Genomic DNA, 15,000 nt, shown 5'->3' on the forward strand with positions numbered 1-15,000 from the left:
AGTTCCTTGGTTCTAACTTCGGGTGTTTAAGCAGTTCATTTTTTAGGTCTCTACTCTCTATGGCTTTACAGTCCAATTTCACCTTTTCAGGGTATAATGCTTGTACGGTCATCAACACCTGGTGCCAATGCAATGACAGCACTTCTTCAGACATTTACAGCTAAACAAATTGTTCAGGCCCACAGGTATACACAACAGCACCTCCAGCAGTGATGTGTCCATCTAGTTTTGAAACGTCATCAACTCTACATTAAATAGAGCAGGAACATTACCTTGAATGCTTTCATACTGTATATTTGTAAACAAGACCTCATATACCACATCCTGGCCAAGCACAAATCCATGACGCACATAAGGAGTCCTCCACAGACCATTAACTCAAGTCAACACCCCACTAAATATGTAATCCTACATCAACACAAATGTACAATACTACACGGACTTTATTAATTAATGCAAGCTCCTTCAAACTGTACCACCTGCACTAAACAGCAATATATTCTTATCCTCAACACAGCACTTGCCTAAACACAACCCAGTGTCAAACCCTCATTAGTCAAATTAGATCACAACATTGTAAAATTCATCAAGGTGCTAGTACATACAGGTAATGATCACGGCCAAACAAAACCATCTTAGACTTCTCCAAGGCCAACTTCCTGACTTAGTAATGACTTAAGATAGTTCAACAGTTCCCCGCCCTTTAATGGTCTGTGCGGTTGTACTCTAAATTTATACTCCCACCACAACTCTTTAATGATGCTTCCATTCCTATTTGCCATACAAAACACCAAGAGGAGAAACAAATCCTTCTGGTGGACCTAAACTGTACACCAAGATTAAAGGACTTGCAGCCCTCAAGAAGAGAGCAGAATCTGATGGAGGATAAAATAAAAGGTTAATAACGAACACAAAATTAACTCCTATAAAGCCAATTATAAACTAAAGATTGCACTGTGGTTATGCTTCACTGATATTTATTAAAATCTATGTAGTTAAAGCTATAATATCCATCCTTGCACCAAGTTCATCTCTCATAACACTTCTCAAATCAAACCCAGACATATCCAAAACCCAATTCACCCTAGCAGATATACTTCAGGTATAACTTTCCCCTCACTCACCTACCGAATTAAAAGCATTCTAGTTCTCATCACTCCAACCGGGAAATTAACATGGAGCAGATAATAAAAGCATGTCTTAGGACCAAAAACCTCCAGTTCTGTTGGTCCAGACAACATACAGTACAGTTGTGTACACTTAGCATAAATTTAGATGTTAAAGTGTATTCATTGTTGCAGTCATTACATTTGGGTTATCTGCTTACAGGTAGCCCTCAGTCGGCCCAATTATCTAAGTCTTGAGTCCTGTGACGGTTGCTGTCGTCTTCCATGATGTCAGGTAGTCAGGGGTATAAAGCATGCAGCTGACACCATTACATCAGTTTTTCTTGCCCCAGATGTCAGGTACCCCCATAATGGGAAGCAATTATACACAAGGTTACACCTACAACAAAAAGCAAATACACCAGAAAGCTTTAAGTATAGTAAGCAAGATGAGAGGTATAGTCAATAAAAGTCAGGGGGCTGGAGGGAGGGTAATCAGGACTGCAACAGCAAATATACTCTAACATTTACATTTATGGCAAGTGTACATAACTGTACTATGTTCTTTGTGTTTCACTTTGTCATTACATTTGGGTAGATTCCCAAAGTTAAGGAAGGGAGGAGGCAATTAGAAAGCATTAGGACCAGCTATTAGGCCCTGCAAGACTAGTGGCAAAACCAGCTCTGGATTTAGAAAAAATTGGCAAATGGTAATGCTTGGTGAAGGTATGTACAGAACTCCAGGTAGTAGGCTTCTAAGATGTCCCTGGGTAGGAACACCTCTGAGAAAGGCTGTAGAAGTAGATGCAGCCTTGGTGGAAAGGGGTCTTATCCCCTGTGGGTTAGGATTTACATGGTGCTTGTAGCAGAAATAAATGCAATGGCCTATCCAGTTACAAACGGTTTGCTTTGAAATGGCCTTCCCTTCTGCCCCTGCAGCAAAGGCAACCAGCAGCGGTTTAGATTTCCTGAGAGGCTTAGTCCTGTCCAAGTAAAATCCAAGTTGTCTGTCCACGTCCAATGAGTGCAGTATTTGTTCCCCTTTGCTCTGTGGATTTGAAATGAAGGTTGGCAAATTAATGGACTAATTAAGGGCTACACTGGATACCACCTTGGGCATAAAGGAAGGATTGGTCCCGAGGAACACCCTGTCCGCATGAAAGATGATGAAAAGCTCCACTGCCATGAGGGCCTGTAATTCAGACACCCTTCTTGCTGAAGTGATGGCTAGAGGGAAGGCTGTTTTCCAAGAAAAGAAATTCAATTCTGCAGTTGCAGCTGGCTCAAAAGGAGGTAGAGTGAGCTTTTCCAAAACAAAGTTCAGGTCCCAGGCAGGAGTAGGGGTTCTCCTGGGTGGTCTTAGTTTTTGGCCCCTCTGAGGAATTGCTTCAGCAGTGGGTGGGAGAAGAGGGGTGGCTCCATATTATAATGTGCTGAAATGGCCGAGGCACAAATTTTAATAGGAGAAGGAAAGGCCCTTGTGAAGAATCTCTGTTAAAAATTGAAGAATACGAGGTAAATTGGGCAATGTTGTGCCCATCACCCAAGTTTGGCTCCACGAACAGAGTCTTTCCCACTTTTCAGCATAGGATTTTCTAGTACTAGGCCTTCTTGCCTCCAGAATGACATCCGGCACTTGCTTACGGAGAGCTTGTAATGGAGAGCTCAGGTAATAAGGCAGGCTGCAAGGTTCAGGGTTTGAAGCTGGGGGTGCAGAATCTGGCCCTCCTGCTGGGACAGCAGAAAAGGAGTCGGAGGCAGGTGCCATGGCTCCAGCAGTGACACACTGGGCAAGAAGGGGTACCAGTGCTGGCGTGGCCAGTCTGGTGCAATGAGTATTGTCCTTGGTTTGTCCTGTTTGTTCTTTAGTAGAACTTTGGAGAGGAGAGGCAGATGGGGAAAGGCATAAACTGAGAGTTTTTTTCCAGGTGAAGGACAGGGCATCCACTTTTTAAGCTTGTCTGTGGGGAGTCCTTGTGCAGAATTTGTCCAATTGCTAGTTCTGAGGGGAGGCAAACAGGTCTGTCGCTGGGCTCCCCCATTTGTTTCTCAAAATGTTGAATATCTTTGGTTCCAGTTTCCACTCGTGTGGGTCCATGAGATTTCGGCTTATGCCGTCTGCCAGCGTATTTAGTTTGCCTGGCAGGAAGTGAGCTTGTAGATGCACTTGGTAGCTCAAGGCTTTGTTCCACAGAGCCATGGCTAATCTGCACAGAGGGTATGAGTGGGTTCCCCCCTGCTTGTTTATGTACCACATAACAGTGGTGTTGTCCGTCTTTACCAATAATTGTCCTGGAAGAATGTGGTCCTTGACAGCTGTCAGAGAATTCTGTACAGCTAACATTTCTTTTTGATTGATATGCAGGTGCATTTGACTCTGGTTCCATTTGCCATGAATGCACTGCCCTGCCAAGTGAGCCCCCCATGCATAGACTGATGTGTCTGTTAGGGTTCGGGTGGCAGGGGGTAGAGTGAATGGTAGTCCCTTGTGGCGGCACACCTCTGACCACCAAAGGAACTCTGTCTTTATACATGGAATGATGGGAATCATTGATTCCAGGTCCTGGTCCTGAAAAAGTTGACACCACAGGTTTTTTTTTAGATACCATTGTAGTTTCCTCATATGCAGTCTTGCATATGGAATTAGTAGAATGCAAGAGGCCATGAACCCCAGGGCTTGCAGTATTTTCCTTGAAGATAGCTGGGTCTTTGTGCCCAGTAGTTCGAATTAGGCAGTCAAACTTGTTGCTCTGGCTTGAGGTAGGTCATCTGGGAAGTTGTATTCAAGCTTGCACCCAGGAATACAATTTGTTGGCAGGGTACTAGGTGCGATTTCTTTTTGTTTATGATGTACCCCAGTGAGGTTAGCAGTTTCTTTACAAATGCCAGATGATTTAATAGTATGTCCTGGTTTTCTGCCGGAATTAGACAATCGTCCAGGTATGGGTATATCTGAATATTTCTTTGCCTGCAGAATGCAATGACTGGAGCTAGGCACTTTGGCTTATCTACTGAGCCCAGGGTATTCAAAAAGGGCAGTGCAGAGAACTGAATGCATGTAGCCTGCTCTGAAGCGTAGGTATTTTCTGCAAGATTCCCTTATTGGGATGTGCAGGCAAGCTTCCTTTAAATCCAATGTTGCAAACCAGGCATTTTTGCCTAGCATGGGAAGCAGCTGATGAGTTAGCATTTTGAATTTTGGGATTACCAAAAAGGTGTTTAGGATAGACAGGTCAAGGATAGGACACCAGGAATGCTCTTTTCTGGGTACCAAAAAAAGTCTAGAGTAAAAACCTTGCCCCCATTCCTCTTCTGGGACAGGTTGAATAGCTCTGATACTTAGAAGAAAGAAAACCTGTTTTTGAGCCTCTGCCCACTGATTTGGGGGTAGGTCTGGCCAACCGTGTGGGGTTGGTAAGGATTGAAAGTGGAATCGTTATCCTTGGGAAACTATATTTAAAATCCATTTGTCTTGGGTAAGGAGTTCCTAGTGTTTTTGCATGCCGGGCGAGCTTTCCCCCTAAAGGAACAGTCAGTTGAGCAGGGCTTGGAAGGTTTAAGGTTAAGCAAAAACCAAAGCGTCAATGAGAAAAACCACTTTAATAGCGAGCAAAGAGGTACTGTAAGATCACAATTCTGTAGACTGAGTAGGTACAATACTGAGAATGATCTATTTTATAAACAATTGGATGATATGTTGATTGATTTTGCTTCCAGTGGGTATAGCGATGTGCTAGTTTCTAATGAGAAGATGAAACTGTTAGAAGATAGGGAGACTACGTTGAAGCCGATTTTCTATAGCTCTAATTTTAACATAAGGGCTGATGATATATCCACTTCACAGGAAACACTTATAAGATATGTAACCTCATTTAATCTAAAAACACCTCTAATTAAACAGATTATCATTAATAAATTGGAATTGAAAGCTATTTTAGAGAATAGACCATACTTCGCCTATAAGAATATGAGAACCCTGAAGAGTGCCCTATGTTATAAGGACTTTCCTACTAATACCCATGTCCCTGTCTCATCTAGCTATGGTACATATAAATGTTATAACTGTTCCTGTTGTGAAAACATCTGTGAGAATAGTGATTTCTTTGTGCACCCTGTAAATAAGAAATTTAAGTTTTATACATCTGCAACATGCACTACTACGCATTTAGTATATTTAGCTACTTGCATGGCCTGTGATTCTTTTTATGTAGGTACAACTACACGGAAGTTCAAGGAAAGAATCACAGAACATAAATCAGATATCAGGAGGTGCATAGATAGAAATGCACTATCTAAGCATATTATGGATTGTGGGAACGATCATACATTTAAGTTTAGGGCTACAGATAGTGTCCAACCTTCTGTTAGGGGTGGAGATATAAACAACGCCCTTGAAACTAAAGAATATGGATGGATTTTGAGATTGGCCAGTGACTCTCCGCCTGGCCTTAACAGTATGGTTAGTATTAAACCTATACTGATTAAGCTTAGTAGAACTAAGCTGTGACATAGTTCATACATTTTGCCTTATACCTATGCATTGTGTTCAGTGTTTTAACTTTTTTACATATTATTGAATGTGTATTTTAACTTTTCTAAAATGTTTTTCATTATTTATTATTTTTTTGCTATATTGTTTGTCATGTTTTGAATTCAAGTCATGTGATTTTAGCTGTCGGTCATATGACTATCCTGGGACCTATATATATGGAGAATGTACTCATGCATTTTAGTATTGACAAAGGATTATTTCCGAAAGCTTTGCTCGCTATTAAAGTGGTTTTTCTCATTGACGCTTTGGTTTTTGCTTTAAGGTTTAAGGTTGAGTCATTTTGACAGTTTACCATAGGGGGTTGTCTTGCTACTTCCAGCTTTGGAAGTGGGAGCTCCACACTGCTTAGGCCTGCAAGTACCTTGAGACTGAAGCCTGGGTGGTCTGCTGGTCCTGGGTTTGGACTGAAGGCCTGGAAGAGACCAGAAAGAACCCATTCTTAGAAGGCCAGTGCCTACTAAATCTGGGAGGCTGTACTTGCAGGAAATCTTTCACAGTTTGCATAGATTTGGCTTTTTCCTCCATCTTAAGTAAGTCTTCTGCTTTGTTGCCAAATTGGTGGTCTTGGTTTAAGGGAGCATCCAGTAATTTAGCTTTAACATGATCTGGCAAAGTTTGCTCCTTAAGCCAAACATGCCTTCAAAGTACAGACCCAGTGACAGCAGCCCTGCAAGACGCCTCAAAACCACATTGCAAAGTATGTTTACCAACTTGTTCAGCAAAAAGCATTAACTCCTGTAATTCTTTATTTTCAGCAGTCAGGAATCATCATTTTCTGTTTAAGTAATCCAATAATATGCTGCTGATACTTACATATGAAACTGACAGTTTAAGGCCCTAATGGCCAAAGTGGGTAAGAAGGTATACACTTCTGCTAATCTGTCCAGGGCCCTGGAATCTCTACCAGAGGGGGTAGGGTTTTTGACAGTAATAGCCTTAATGCTTTTGGGTCCCTGTGAAATGGTCTCTGGGTCCACAGTACGATTCTTAAAGAGGAACATGTGAGAGAGTCAGGTACTCTTGTAATACCAGTCAGGTTTCTTGGGAGCTGGAGGTAAAGTGTCTGGGGCCAGGCTAGATTCCAAGAAGGCATCATCTACAATGTCCAGTACAGGAGGGATAGCTAAAGGCCTATGTTGAGGTAGAAGTAAGAATTCCCTAAGCCTCTTTTTGGAGTCAGAGTAATCCTAGCTTTCCCAGCAGAAATGCTTCCTAGCAGTATGCAAAGTCTCACCAAAACAGAAATCTTCTGGAGAGGAAGCAGAGGGAATGGAGTCCTCTGCATCAGAGTCCTCATAGGTAGATAAGGGCAAATCCTGGTCATCAGAAGAAACAGAAATTTCAGAATCCTGATCAGAAGAATCAGAAGGAAAATCAGTTCTAGGTCTCTTACAAGGAGAAGGGTGGCTTCCCCAATTAGAGTAATAAGGTCTTCAGCCATTTTTATCATTTGTTTTTTTTTTTAGGCATATGGGTCGACCATGCGGTCTGGGCGTTGGTTTTCTAGGCATGGATCGAATTTTAGGCTTTAAAAGAAGAAGATGGCGTCAGTTTGATATGAAAGTCAGTAGGCCTGAATACACCCTCAGAAGCCAATGCCTGCACAGCGGCTCCGGACCCATCCAAGGTAGAGACATCCGCAGGTTCCATAGTCGAAGAAGCATCTCGCAGCATACCGGACACTGAATGGGTCTCAGTAGAGGCTTGCGAATCTGAAGTAGCAGGCATCAAAGGCTACGAAAGCGCCTCACTGAGTACCAAAGAAATGGTGACTAGCTTAACTGAGATGCCGTCGGCAACTTTGGACCTATGCGGTCAGTCTCTGTCTTTACGTTTTTTCAGAATGTCGGTAGTCTGATAGCTTACCGAACCCATTTCTGGATAACTGAACAGTGAACAGAGTATCAAAATAGTTATATGCGAAAATGAACAGACGAATAGTTTGAGGATTGAATAAGGCACAAAACAGACAGCGAGGGATGTCGTGGTCTGGGCCTAAGCAAGGAATGCAGTACGAATGAAAATCCTGAGGCATTTGCTTTCCACAAGTAATACAATGGTTAACTTTTACTGACATCTGTTTAGAGAAAGAAAAAAGGATCCCCAATGGGGTACTTAGCTTTGTTGAAGTCTTCGTATCTGAAACTCTAAAACTTTTAGTTATGTACTCACTATAACTTCAGATGTTTGGGATCCATCTCGCCTACATTCTGACTGATGGGTTCGGAGCCGATCCCTCGGCTCCGACTCGGCACGGTTATGCTATAGAGCGAGGCCTCTAATTGGCTGAGCTATCTTTATCCCAGGATGCACCACCACTAATCCCCCAGACCTTGTTTGTCCGCATTCATGCACACATGCACAACTTGGTTATATAACATTGTTAGATGTTTCAAGATGAAACAGGATTCGGACCTTCTGATATCCTCTGATCTCCAAGGAAGGGGGAAGGAGGGTGGGTTATTAGGAATGTAGGCGAGATGGATCCCAAACATCTGAAGTTATGGTGAGTACATAACTAAAAGATGTTATGTGATCCTATCTCGCCTACATTCTGACTGATGGGACAGCGTCCCTAGCACCTAAATCCAGGGTGGCTCATTGGAAAACACTCCTGAGCACTGTGGAACCAAATGAAGCTCGTCCTCTAGATGCCACATCTAATTTGTAGTGAGAAATGAAGGTATGCGGGGAAGACCATGTAGCCGCAGCACAAATGTCACTAATAGCAAGCTTAGAATGAAATGCTACCAAGTAGCCATAGCCCTTGTAGAATGAGCCTTGACAGAGGTGGAAAGCTCTTTGTTAGAATAAATATAAGCTTGAGTAATACAGTCCCTGATCCATTTGGCAATAGTGACCTTTGTGACCGCATTGCCCAATTTGTTTTCTGCAAAGGACACAAACAACTGATCTGTCTTCCTTGATTGTTTGGTCCTATCCAAATAAAAACGTAACTGCCTGTGGACATCTAGTGTGTGGAAAATAAATTCCGCTTTATTGGAGTATTTTGGGAAAAAAACTGGGAGCTCTAATGACTGTTGCAAGCATAAAGTAGAACAGACTTTAGGAACAAAAGGAGGATTTGGTCTGAGGGAAACTGTCTGTATGAAAAACCAAGTACGGGGGTTTCACTGACAAAGCTTGGAGATCTGAAACCCTTCTGGCTGAAGTAATTGCCACTAGAAAAGCTGTCTTCCATGATAGAAACTTTAAATCACAGGTAGCTGCCGGTTCAAAGGGGGAAGTCAAGGCACGTAATACTATATCGAGATCCCATGGAGGTGCAGGATGAGAAACCGGAGGTCTTAATAGAGCAGCACCTTTCAAGAAGGTCTTACACAACCTGTTGCTCATTAAGGGTGGGTCTATGGATTCATGAAAATTAGAAATCGCTGCCAATTGTACTTTGATGGTAGAAACAGAAGAGCCTTGGTTGAAAAGAGAGGTCAGGAACTTGAGTACTTCTGCCACGGGAGTAGAAATGGGGTCCAGGCCCCTGAGTTGAGCCCAGATAGTAAACCTTTTCCATTTGCTAGAATACAGTTTCTTCGTAGCAGACTTGTGGGCTGAAGACAATATGTGCACTACATCTGGGTCTAGTGCATGTCTCCTGACTATGGTCGGAAGAGGAGGAGCCAGGCCGTCAATTTTAATGTGTGTAGGGACTGGTGTAGTAGTCCCGACTGATGAATCAGTAGGTCTGGGACCTGGTCCAGGAACCATGGACCTTCCAGAGCATGTTTCCGAAGATAGGGAAACCAGACTTGACGAGGCCAATAAGGAGCAATTAAGATCATCTTGCTCCCTAAGAGAGACTCCTTCTGAATTACCTTGGGTAGGAGAGGAACTGGAGGGAAGGCATAAAGCAGGCCGGTGGGCCAAGGATGGACTAACGCGTCCATAGGGCTCTTCCCCGGAGCCAGGGTTAGGGAGAAAAAAATCTTTTCACTTCGCATTCAGAGGAGTCGCGAAGAGGTCGCAGCACGGAACTCCCCATTCGCTGAAAATCTGTCTTGTAATAGTCATATTCAGAGACCATTCGTGAGGAGAGAGGATGATTCTGCTCAACCTGTCGGCTATGACATTGGATTTGCCCGGTATGTGAGTAGCCACTAGGAAGCATTTGGTCGAGACTGCCCATTCCCAGACCCTCATCGCTTCTCTGCAAAGAGGATAGGATCTGGTCCCTCCCTGCTTGTTCAGGTACCAGACAACTGACATGTTGTCCGAGTGAACAGCAATTACGCCCTGAGGGAGGTAATAGTGAAGGGCTTGAAGGGACAGGAGTACTGCCCTCATTTCTAGGATGTTGATGTGGAGAGAGGTCTCTTCCAGATGCCATTTGCCCTGGACTGACCTGCCCAGGGAATGCCCCCCCCACCCCGTCTGGGAGGCGTCCGTGGTCAAAGTGGCCACCGGAGGAGGAAGAACAAAGGGTCGTCCCTGATCCAAATTGGAGGACACTAGCCACCAGCAAAGGTCCCGTCTGCAAGATTCTGTGATCCATATTAGATGATTGAGAGGGAGTTCCTGAAAGGACCACCGAGTTGAAAGAAGCCACTGGAGGATTCTCATGTGCAACCTTGCCAAGGGAACTAGCAGAACTGTGGCAGACATCGATCCCAATAGTTGCATGACCATTCTGGCTGGGGCTTTGGACCTGGGGAGTAAGGCTCGAACCTGATTTTCTATGATTTGAATTCTGTCTGCAGGTAGATAGACCCGCATCTGGTTTGAATCCATCTCTGCCCCTATGAATCTTATTCTTTGAGATGGCCGTAACACAGACTTTGGCCAATTGAAGGTGATTCCGAGGGAATTGCCCAGTGATGTTGTGGCTTGCAGGCTCCATAGAAGTAGATGCTTGGAGGTGGCAGTTAGAAGCCAGTCGTCTAGGTACGGAAACACCTGGAATCCTAGACTCCTCAAGTGAGCAGTCACTACTGCCAAGCATTTGGTGAACACCCTGGGGGCTGTGGTGAGACCAAAGGGCAGCGCACGGAACTGAAAATGACTGCCTCCCAGGCTGAAGCGCAAGTGTCTCCTGGACGTTTGATGTATTTTGATATGGTAATACGCGTCCTTGAGGTCTATGGAGCACATCCAAACACCTTTCTCCAACAATGGGAGAATGGTTTGTAAAGTGACCATTCAGAACTTGGACTTCTTGACTGAACGGTTTAGGTTGCTTAGGTCCAAAATGGGCCTCAAGTGCCCGGTCTTTTTTGGCACTAAAAAGAATCTTGAGTAAGTCCCTAATCCGATCTGGTCTGCAGGGACCGGTTGGATGGCTCCTTTTTGCAGCAGTTTTGAAATTATCCCGTTTACTGGGTGGCGGGTCCGGGATTCTTTTGGACTGAGGGGGGGGGGGGGACAACAGAATGCGATGGAGTAACTTCCGGCGATAATTCGAAGCACCCATCGGTCCTGAGTGATCCCTTCCCAGGCCTTTAGGTGCTTCGAAAAACGACCCCCGACTGGCTCTGGAGCAGCACAGTCGGGCAATCCCTCAGGGACTATGAAAAGCTGAAGAGCCACGAAAGGACTCGCAGTCTCCAGTATTGCGGGGGCCTCTGCCGCCTCTGGGACGGCGTCTTCCTGATGAATTTCCCCCTCCTCTGCCACTGGAGGGGGAACCTTCCTGCTGAGAGGGGCAAGACTTCTGCAATCTCCGGAACCACATCTTCCCTCCTCTTTTAGCCTTGGGATAAGGCCGAAAGGGAGTGGAAAATTCGTGCCCCTACGGCAGTCAGAGTCTTACCCTCCTGTTCACAGCGGGTAAGTGTGTCTTTCACCTTGGGCCCAAACAGGGAGGACCCATCAAAGGGGGCGTCGGCGAATGAAGACTTGAAGGCCTCCGCGAAATGACACAGGCGGAGCCAGGCTTGTCTCCGTAGAGCAATGCCTGTACCCGCCGCTCTACTCGCTCCTTCGGCCGCATACGAGATGAGCCTCATGGACGAGTTCGAAATGGATGACATTGTAGCCAGCTGAGATCCAACCGTCTGGGCCAGCTCCTCAGGCAGGTTACCTAAGAGGGTATCGGATAGCTCCTTAATCAGATCCCTCTGGAATCTCGTAAAGTGAGTCAGGTAGTTCAGAGACCTCAGGGTAAAGGCCGCTGAACTTAGAGTGCGCTTGCCGTACCGATCCATGCTCCTAGACTCCTTATTAGGAGGATGGACGGACGTAGAAGCCTCTGCTACATCCTGCTGTGTAGCAGATGCCACCACCATAGCATCCACAGCCACACCTTTCGTAAGGAATTCTCTATCTGGGGGCGCTGAAAGAAATTTGTTTGGACGAGCGGGCACCGGTTCCACAGAGTCCGGGTGTTCCCACGCCCTTCAACAGATCAAATCCAAGAGCTCGAAGGGCGGAGACACCCAGGAGGCGGAGGGCTGAGCCCCGAAGGCCTTCAGGAACACCGACTCATCAGCAGAGGGAGGTTTGGACTGCCAGCCGCCTCGTTGTTTTAGGGCTTCCAAGATGTCTGCAAAGGAGACATCATCCGAGGACGACTTGGGGGACCCCTCTGCATCATCGAGATCGGTGTCAGATGTCAAAGACTCATCAGGGGAGTCAACGTGCTTCTTCTTGCACGTTTTCTTCCTGGGAGGTTCTTTCGAAGAGGCTTCAGAAGGACCTCCAGGAGGGGGAGAAACCCCAGCGGGGGGTAACCTGAGGCCCAGGGGCTCCGCTGTCTGCGGACAGGGGAACTGCCAACGACCCAGTCTCCAAATGTAGGGAAGGAGCTGGGGAAACTGTGGAGGTAGCCAGTGAAGATTTGGCTAGAGCACTCCTCATAGCCCTGAAGGCGGGACCACCAGAATCCTGGGAAGGTCCCCCCTCCGTGGCCACGACAGTGGATGGTACTCCCGCCGCCGACGCACCAAGAGGGAGACTTGGGACCGAAGGTATCAATCCCGAAGCCTCCCCAGGGCGAAGGAAGAAGTCCGTGCACTGAACTCCGACCCAGGAGCCGGAGTCGGAGCAAGGGTCGGGCCTGACCCCAACACCTCCACTGGTTCCACCAACACCTACTCCAACGGTGCCGAAGCTGTTGGAGGAGGAAGTACAGTAAGGGAGTGGACCATCGGCTCTGAAGCCAAATGGGCTGGAGCCGAAACCATCTTTTGGAACACCGGAGACTGGAAGAGTCGAAGGAGTACCCTGTCGATGTCCAAATCAGACATCCTGGAAGATCGAGGATACCGATCGGGCCCGAACCGATTTCTCCATCGGCTCCGAAGGGCTCGGGGACCGGCTCTGAAAGGACTCCACAATTATCGGCTCCGAGGAAACCTTCAAGGAAATTTCCCTCGGCGCCGATAAGGACTTCGGCTCTGAGGGGGAAGTGTCTGAGCCGATGACCCTTATCGGCTCCAATATCAGTGGAGCCGATGAGGGTGACCCGCCTCTCGATGCCCCAGACCTCGGCTCCAAAACCAGAGGGTTCGAGGCTGGAGGCATCGAGGCAGACCGTTCCGACCTCGGCTCCCAAGTCCGTGGAGCCGATGGAGAAGTCTGCTGAGCTTTTTTAGCAGTCGGTTCCAACTGACTGGTCGGAGCCGACGCTTTCCTCTTTTTAGAAGGAGACGGAGAGGAAGATAAAGCCTCCTCGAAAGAAGGCTTGATTAATCCTTTGAGGATTAATTTGTTTTTCCTCTCCTGGAGGACTCGGGAGGAAAACGCATGGCATACACTGCACGATTCCTGGAGATGTTTGGCGCCAAGACAATATACGCACGAGGAGTGGTCGTCAGTTATGGACATTTTGAACCCACACCTCGTGCACTTTTTAAACCCGGAGGGTTTATGTTCCTTAGACATAGTTGCACAAGAAAAAACAGACCACAACAGTAAACTTTAAGATACAGGTACAAATAGTATGACAGTAACTCAGAATATTTTAAACTGAAAAAACTTTTTTTTTTTTTTTTTTTTTTTTACACACAGAAAAAGCAAGGGAGAAAACAAGGAGGGTCAAGACCCTCTAACTCAAACGGGTACTTGACCCACACACAACCACTAAAGTAGTTAGTATAGAGGAAGGCCCCTCTAACTTAAATGGAACCTTCTCTGACAGGAAAAATTAAGCAAAACTCAATAAAACAACAAGAAACACACTCGTACACAAAAAACAGCCGTTAAAACAGCTTTTGGGTTGAAATGAGTGAACTACTGACAGGAAAAGAGACTATAAATATAGTACTTAGCCCAGCCAATGTTGAGACCACGTCCAAGTTCTGTAAGCGGCAAACGAGATCTGGGGGATTAGTGGTGGTGCATCCTGGGATAAAGATAGCTCAGCCAATTAGAGGCCTCGCTCTATAGCATAAGCGTGCAGAGTCGGAGCAGAGGGATCAGCTCCGAACCCATCAGTCAGAATGTAGGCGAGATAGGATCACATAACATCTAAAATTTCAGGAGTCTGCCGATCATCACTTGCTAACTGCTTCTGCTTCGGGCACCGCATGGCAAGAAAGATTGGTGTAATGGTGTTGGCTGCATGCTTTATACCCCTGACTACCTGATGTCATGGAAGATAAGACAGCAACAGACGCAGGACCAAAGACTTTGATAATCTGACTGCGGTAGACTGAGGGCTACTTGCAAGCAGATAACCCAAATGTAATGACTGCAACAGTGAAACACAAAGAACATCAGGTAGTTTCATTATCAGGATGAACCAACCCCTCAGACGCACCTTGATAAACTTTTCAGCCACAAACTTTCAACTTGTTATGCATCAGAAGCCTGATGAACATCTGTACTACCACCCCTCCACAAGGGAAGCCCCATCACAGACCTTGCCAACCACAGTCTTATCAGTCTTACCAGCACCTATTGCAAGGTGATGGAACACAACATCATGGAAATCATTAACAGTGACACAGGACACCTACAATTTCTAGATCTCAAGCTAATTACGATTTATCAAAGATCATAATCAGTTAAACCTAGTTGACTTTCTCTAAAAGATACAGAAGCACTAGAAGAAGATAAAACCAAGTATGGTTTAGACCGACTTAGCTAAAGCCTTTGGAACTACACCCCACTCTGGTATTTGTAACAAATTGATCACACTCAATATAAATCCTCATCTTATATACTGAACTACCAATTGTCACACAGGAAAAACACAATCAATGACAATAATCCTGTATGAGAGACTCATCACAATGGTTTATCCTAAGGTTCTGTTGTGTGATCACTTCTATTTAGCACATACGCCAAACACAGACACTGAGAACTTGTTCAGCCAAATGCCTTTAGATGGGTCCATACCTAGCAAAGATACCACTGCATTTTTCTCATGTGTAACCTTGCCAGTGG

General features: G+C 45.6%; 1 protein-coding gene across 4 annotated transcripts in view; it reads right to left on the bottom strand.

Annotated features, from left to right (window-relative positions):
• HADHB (hydroxyacyl-CoA dehydrogenase trifunctional multienzyme complex subunit beta) overlaps window positions 1–15,000 on the bottom strand; it is a 1,343,347-nt gene that overhangs the window by 1,206,874 nt on the left and 121,473 nt on the right. The gene's annotated exons all lie outside the window — the stretch shown is intronic.

The sequence above is a fragment of the Protopterus annectens genome, chromosome 2.part0 (assembly GCF_019279795.1).
Source record: "Protopterus annectens isolate FY-2018-M chromosome 2.part0, PAN1.0, whole genome shotgun sequence".
Lineage (NCBI taxonomy): Eukaryota > Metazoa > Chordata > Ceratodontiformes > Protopteridae > Protopterus > Protopterus annectens.